A 7,868-nucleotide genomic window follows, 5' to 3' on the forward strand; every position below is an offset into this window, starting at 1 on the left:
ATCATTATCATGCCACAAATGCCACAGCTGTTACAAAAATTCTGTCAGGGTTCCAACCAATGCCCTAATAAAAACAGGAGCCTCAAGCCAGTTTTCAAGAAAAATCCAGTTGTTTATTAGGAGTGCCATGTCGGCACAAACCAAGTGAAGCCATCTCTGACTTCACCCAGTTCACACCTTGCCTCTGACCCTGTTTCTCCCTCCCCCCAAGGTGTGTCACCAGTCACATTTCCCCACAAAGCAATTTCATGGGTCATAGAAGTCACTCCTTCTGGCTGTTGTGGGTTTCCATGGAGATGGCCTTGACTTCGGCTGGCTAGGATATGTTTTGTTTTGACTGAGGTGGGAATTCCTTGGTGCAGCTGTGAGGCGCGATTTCCCATTCCCCTGCCTATGGAAAGTAAATGCCTGAAGTCTTTAGAGATGTATATTTTGTGCCCATTAAGAAATTGGGGCCAATCTATTCATAAACAAAACATCTTCAGCTCCAGCTGATGAGATTAAGAAGGACAGGACATGACCTTTAGAACATAATAGGATTAATCCACCATCTATCAAATAATAAAAGCACACAAAGCAAACCTCAAAATTACAAAACACTGTAAACTGTATAAAAATCCTTGCACTCATCAAGCTAATTTGTCAGCTGTCTCATACATGCTGTTGTTGGTTTTGCTCATCAATAAACAGAGTCCTTCTTTCTAATTAGCCTCTTTTTTATTTCTAGCACCTTTCTCCCAGCTTGGAACTAGACCGGATTTTTCTTCCAACACCTGGAAAGACAAGAAAGACTGAAGAAGAAACTTAAGACTGATCCTCCTATTAAATTCTGCCTTATACCTTAGAAAGTTTATCACGTTGTAAAGATTCTGTTATTGTAGTATATTCAATACAGACTGTATGACTGTAACTTTGTTTCTGGTAATCCTTATGATTTATATTGATATATTGACCATCATTTGTGTTGTAAATGTTGTACTTTGATGAAGGTATCTTTTGTTTTATGTACACTGAGAGCATATGCACCAAGACAAATTCCTTGTGTGTCCATTCACACTTGGCCAATAAAAAATTCTATTCTATTCTATTCTATTCTATTCTATTCTATTCTATTCTATTCTTCATTAAAATAGAGTTTTAGAAATTCTTGAGATGTTTGATGTATATCAAAGGGTTAACACAGTTTCTTAAGTAATATATTTCTTGCTAAACATTACTAGAGATATACCAATAGGAGTCTGATGAACAATGTGTGTTGAATCCTCCATAATTATCTGCTTTCATTTAATCTGTACATTAATCAGTTCATGGTCTCTCTAAAAATTCACAAAATTATAAGAAACCCTATAGATTTGAATAATTAGACTCACATATCATCTTTAGCTGCCTACTTTCTCCCATACCCAGCATTATACCAACTGTATTTTCTATCCTTTCCTCAGATGGTGGATTTATTTGTAATAAGTCATTCTAGGTATAGAGTGAAGATGACTAATAAACTGATCATTCCCAGTTGTACATTTTCACTTCCAGCTTTCTGAGTGATGATTTGTCTGCAGTGTCTAGAGAGTTTGAGGGTCTGGATGGGAAAAAAACAGATTGTGATTCAACCCTGCCAGGGCTGAACACATACAGATTCTGGGTCACTCAGATATAGGAGTTGGAGAGTTTCCATCTTAAGTTATGGATGTGTTGGCACTACTTCGCTCAGGCTTGTAAACAATTCCTCCTGGATTCACTGCGTCTGCTCAAAGAACAGATGGTGGCTGTAGTCTTGTACACCAATTGTGCCCATGCCAAGAGGCCTTGCTCCTACCTTAATCAACTTTATTTGCCTATCTGAAAAACCATCCAGAAGCTTCAATTGGTCCACAGGTGCAAGTAATTATGGGTTCAGTTTATTTCACCCATGTGACACCACCATTCCAAAGCTTGACTGGCTTCCAGTATGTTTCTAGATGCACTTCAATGTGCTGGTTACGATATTTAAATCTCTACAAAGCATGGGACCAGGTTATCTGTGGGACTGTCTTCTCCTGAGAATATCTGCTTGGCCCATACACTCCCCATAGGATTTGTGGTGACTAGAAAACACCAACCTCCTTGTAAATAAGCCATAGTTCCTGCTTACAACCACTTAACCACTGCCACAATATGGAATCTAGGAATGGGGCTGTTCTCCCTGTTCTTCGGAATGACCTCTCCTCTCCTCTCCTCTCCTCTCCTCTCCTCTCCTCTCCTCTCCTCTCCTCTATATGATGGGCCCCAACTATGGTTGCCTTTAGAAAAGTTGTTAAGATTAGACTTTTGAATGGTGTTCCCATTTGGCTATCAAGATATTCCTATCTGGTCACTATTTTGGATATTTTTCTAATATTGTATGTTATTTTTCTTTGTTATTGTTTATTTTTGTTACACACTGTTCAGAGTAATAATAATAATAATAATAATAATAATAATAATAATAATAATAATAATAATAATAATAATAATAATAATAATAATAATAATAATAACAGAGTTGGAAGGGACCTTGGAGGTCTTCTAGTCCAACCTCCTGCCCAGGTAGGAAACACTACACCACTTCAGACAAATGCCTTATGCCTTATCCCTTACAGGATGCCTTATGCACGGTCACTCACGCTCTTGTCACTTCTCGTCTGGATTATTGCAATGCTCTCTACATGGGGCTACCCCTGAAGTGCACTCGGAGGCTTCAGTTAGTCCAGAATGCAGCTGCGCGGGTGATTGAGGGAGCCACACGTTGCTCCCGTGTAACACCGGTCCTGCACAGTCTGCACTGGCTACCTGTGGTCTTTCGGGTGCGCTTCAAGGTGTTGGTTACCACCTTTAAAGCGCTCCATGGCTTAGGGCCCGGGTACTTACGGGACCGCCTGCTGTTACCTTATGCCTCCCACTGACCAGTACACTCACACAGAGAGGGTCTTCTCAGGGTGCCGTCCGCCAAGCAATGTCGGCTGGTGGCCCCCAGGGGAAGGGCCTTCTCTGTTGGAGCACCTACCCTCTGGAACGAACTTCCCCCTGGTTTGCGTCAATTACCTGACCTTCGGATCTTTCGCCGTGAATTGAAAACGCACTTGTTTATTCAAGCGGGACTGGCTTAATTTTTTTTAAAAAAATTTGAATTTTAATAATTTTAATTGGGGTATTTTATTTATGAGTCAAATTTGACGGTTTTAAATTTTTGGCCATTTATAGAATATGTTATTTTAACTGTTGTTTTAATTTGTATATTGTATTGTTTTAAATCTGGCTGTACACCACCCTGAGTCCTTTGGGAGAAGGGCGGTATAAAAATCTAAATAATAAATAAATAAAATAAATAAATAAATGATTATCCAACATCTTTTTAAAAAATTCCAGTGTTGGAGCATTCACAACTTCTGCAGGTAAGTTGTTCCACTTATTGATTGTTCTAACTTTCAGGAAATTTCTCCTTAGTTCTAAGTTGCTTTTCTTTTTGATTAGTTTCCACCCATTGCTTCTTGTTCTACCCTCAGGTGCTTTGGAGAATAATTTGACTCCCTCTTCTTTGTGGCAGCCCCTGAGATATTGGAACACTGCTATCGTGTCTCCCTTAGTCCTTCTTTTCATTAAACTAGACATACACAGTTCCTGCAACCGTTCTCATATGTTTTAGCCTCCAGTCCCCTAATCATCTTTGTTGCTCTTCTCTGCACTCTTTCTAGAGTCTCAACATCTTTTTTACATCGTGGTGACCAAAATTGAATGCAATATTCCAAGTGTGGCCTTACTAAGGCATTATAAAGTAGTATTAACACTTCACGTGATCTTCATTCTCTCCCTCTGTTTATGCAGCCTAGAACTGTGTTGGCTTTTTTGGTAGCTGTAGTACTCCAAGATCTCTCACACAGTTACTACTATTGAGTAAGCTACTGTTCTGTCCCCACCAACCACAACCAAGCAGACATGCGAGCTGACTATATTTGCCAGCAATTTACTCCGACGACAGATATCAGTTCTGGCAACGAACCTGCGATTGCCTGCCAAGTTCTCCTATCTCCTCAGACCAGTGTAACTGCAGTTCAGAAATAGAGAGAAGCCAAACTCTTAATCTCAAAATATTGCAGTCAAAATTTCCAAGAGTCAGTTTTTGTCTGTCACAAGAAGCTATAGAGCAGCTCCTCCTGCTTTTATACCCTATGGGATGTGGCTTCATGACTCAGCATTCTCTAGGCCTGCCCCACTCCTTCTTTTGTTGTTCCCGCCTCTCCTTTCTGCGATGCCTGGGATTTTACCAGGACTGATTGTCAGCAGCTGCGTCTTGAGCAGTGGTGAAATCCAATTTTTTTTTACTACTGATTCTGTGGGTGTGGGTTGGTGGTTGTGGCGGGTGTGGCTTGGTGGGCATGGCAGGGAAAGGATACTGCAAAATCCCCATTCCCACCCCACTCCAAGGGAAGGATACTGCAAAATCTCCATTCCCATCCCACTCTGGGGCCAGCGTGTATTTGGCGATTCTCCAAACTGCTCAAAATTTCCGCTACCAGTTATCCAGAACCTGTCAGAACCTGCTGGATTTCACCCCTGGTCTAGAGGCATTTCCTGGAAGGGGGAAGGTGCGGGAGAAAGAGGCCTTGTCATCTCCTCCACCTGGCCTGCCTCTGGGACCTGGAGCGGAGCCAGAAAGGAAGGTCCTGCAGAGGGAAGCCCTGTCGGCTCTTCCCCCTCACTCTCTGAGTCACTCTCTGCCAGGAGGCCTGGCTCAGGAGCTGAAGACACAACAGCTACCACATATACGGTACCTGTGCATTTTGGTTTTTTTGCCTAAATGTAGAACCTTACTTTTTTCGCTGTTGAATTTCATTTTGTTAGATAGTGCCCAATGTTCAAGTCTGTCAAGATCCTTCTGTATCTTGAGCCTATCTTCTGGGGTGTTGGCTATTCCTGCCAGCTTGGTGTCATCTGCAAATTTGATGAGTTCCCCATCTATCCCCTCGTCCAAGTCACAGTGTTAAGTTGGGTAGCCCTATAAATCCATGAAATAATCAACATATACTGTAGAATTATATATATTCTAATTAGATATAGTAAAAATCATTGATTTGTAAGGAGCCATTTTAGCATGCATATAGAGAGCAAGTTGAATGTTTAAAAAGAGCTTAATCAAGGCTAAAAAAAATATACACATAAACCAGACAAATAATGTCAACAAAACTAGTAAAGTGATTGGAGGAAAGTCAACAAGATATTGTCTTGTTCAGAAATTCAACAATTGTATCTATCTTGTGTTACTGTGACAAAACAATAACAAACAGCATTCTCATGAAAAAGAAAGGATTTTTAACAAGAAAAAGACTGTAAACTCAAATTAACCAAGACAGAAAAAGATGCGATAGTGAAATGTATACTATACCAAGCTCTTGGAAATGTATTAAATAGTTCAGCAATCACACCAAGAAAAATAAGTTAGTTTGCTTGACACAGCATAAATACTGTCATATTCCCAAAGGGAAGAAGCTTCAAAAATGATTCTAGGAAATAACAAACCTCCAGCTTCATAAACAAGTGTACTCCATCTGTAGCTTATGCACAAGCTTAATTTTTATGCCCTGACTCACACAGTAATTGTGTGAATATAAATTCATTGATTGATAAGTATTAAAGAATATAAGAACCTTTGTTCATGTTCCCTATTTTGTACCATCTGTCTCATTTGTGCTTCTGAATACAATTTATATGCCTTGCTACAAAAAAATGCATCATAGAGCCATGGTTTGATGTCTAAATCTTCACAATAATACATAATGTTCTTCAATTCAGACCTGATTGTTGTGGTGTGTTTGGATAGAAGTAAAATAAGGTGAAATTGTATGTAACATTTTTGTCAAACCTAGCAGAGGGAAGAACTGCTTCACCCCGCCATTAGGAAAAACTATGGACCAATATTTGAATCGGAAGTACAGGTAGTGCTTGACTTACAACAGTTCATTTAGTGACCGTTCAAAGTTACAATGGCACTGAAAAAAGTGATTATGACCCTTTTTCACACTTACAACCTTTGCAGCATTCCCATGATCATGTTATCAGAATTCAGGGGCTTGGCAACTGGCTCATACTTATGACCTTTGCTTTGTCCCAAGGTCATATGATCAACTTTTGCAACCTTTTGACAAGGAAAATCAATGGGGAAGCCAGATTCACTTAAAAACCATGTTACGCACTTATCAACTGTGGTGATTCACTTAACAACTGTGACAAGAAAGGTCATAAAATGGGACAAAACTCACTTAGCAAATGTCTCACTTAACAACAGAAATTTTGGGCTCAATTATGGTCGTAGGTTGAGGACTAACTCTAAAAAAAATAGTTCAATAAAATTTTATTTCCAGGAAAAGAGAGAAGTGTCTATGTTCCTAAATGTTTTGCCTAAATAATGTTGGCTTGGACTTTCTTGTATTTGAATACAGGAACACTTAGGAAGTCCAGAGCTGCTGACTGGATTGGAAAGTTGAAAAAAATGTCTTGGAAAATGTAATGCAAAACATTTTTATAATACTGCCAAAGAGGCTGTGAATACAGTTAACAAGAACTGGTCTGCATTCTAATTTAGATTCTAATGCTAATATTAATGCTGATGTTAATCTTTACCCTAACCCTTTTCACCTTCAGAAAATAAAATGGCCGCGTCTTCTTTGGTAGGACTACTACATGCAATAATAAGACTACTAGATATAGTTGCATGTTTTCCAATGTCCAATCCTTTCTCACTTTTTGTTCCAAAATGTATGTTCCTAGCTCTGTTGCTATTATCACTTTACAAACAATGTTCTTAATCTATATACTGTATATAAAAGCCAAATACCAGTTACTCATTACGAAATCTCCAGAACGCCTACAAACTTGAAATTTGGCGCATATGTGCCTCTTGTCTTCTAGGTGCTCACTAAGAGATGATTTTTCAAAATGACCATCAAATTATTAGTATTTCATATACAGTATTATATCCACACGCTCTGATGCTAAGGAGTTAGGCATTTTACTCCCACTCCCCACCTGAAAGGAACTCTGTCCCAATTGCCAGTTGCCTTATATTAACACGCTCTGATGCTACCCCTTCACTAAACCAGGCGTGGGCGTGGCCAGTGCTTGACTCATCTGGCTTGTGGGCTGGGACATTCTACTCCCCCTTCCCCTCTGTTCCAACTGCCAGTTGCATTATATTAACATGCTCTGATGCTATGGAGTTACACATTCGACATTAAGTTTCAGGCTTTAAGTGTCAATAGATCATACCCGATCACATAGTTTCATAGCGAAGCACGGGTGTCCAGCTAGTCTTGAATATTTGTTTCTTTGCCTGTTTAGGGTTCATTCGTTTCACCAGACCTTGCACTGAAATGAGACTTGGTGAATTAATAATCTACTTGAAGGAGTTAACTATGTTTTCATGCTCCTTAGCATATAAAATGCAATTCTGTTGGCATACATTATCATTCTAAATTTAGCAAATAAAATACATACATTTATATCCAGGCTAGAAATTGAGCATGAATTGAATATGAATATAGGCTGCATCTTTCTCTTAGCAGCATTCAATGTTTACATGATAGGTTTTAAAAAAGAGGAATATTATGTCCTGTTGACATTCCTACATAATTTAAAAGCTGGAGGAAATGTTTCTTCCCAAATGTTAACAAAGCAAAAAGGAGAGGGGAGACAGAGAAACACAAAGAACATCTCTTGCAAATAATTTTAGAGGTTTTAAATGTTAGACACTAATTATGCAGAAAAGGCAAGCTCTGGCAGTGGTGATAATTATAAGATGCAAGCAGTTTAAAATGCTGAATCTTGAAGGATATAGTTTTGTGATACAGCATAATTAT

At 39.2% G+C, this 7,868-nt stretch overlaps 1 long non-coding RNA gene across 1 annotated transcript; it reads right to left on the bottom strand.

Moving 5' to 3' along the window:
• Positions 1–219: 219 nt before the first annotated feature.
• LOC131201777 (uncharacterized) lies at positions 220–7,665 on the bottom strand. Its single transcript, XR_009156000.1, has 3 exons — positions 7,279–7,665; positions 4,828–5,011; positions 220–773 (listed from the first exon to the last, which is right to left on the bottom strand). It is a non-coding gene; the product is annotated as an uncharacterized LOC131201777 (long non-coding RNA).
• Between the last annotated feature and the right edge of the window lie 203 nt (positions 7,666–7,868).

This window comes from Ahaetulla prasina, chromosome 7 (genome assembly GCF_028640845.1).
Source record: "Ahaetulla prasina isolate Xishuangbanna chromosome 7, ASM2864084v1, whole genome shotgun sequence".
NCBI lineage: Eukaryota > Metazoa > Chordata > Lepidosauria > Squamata > Colubridae > Ahaetulla > Ahaetulla prasina.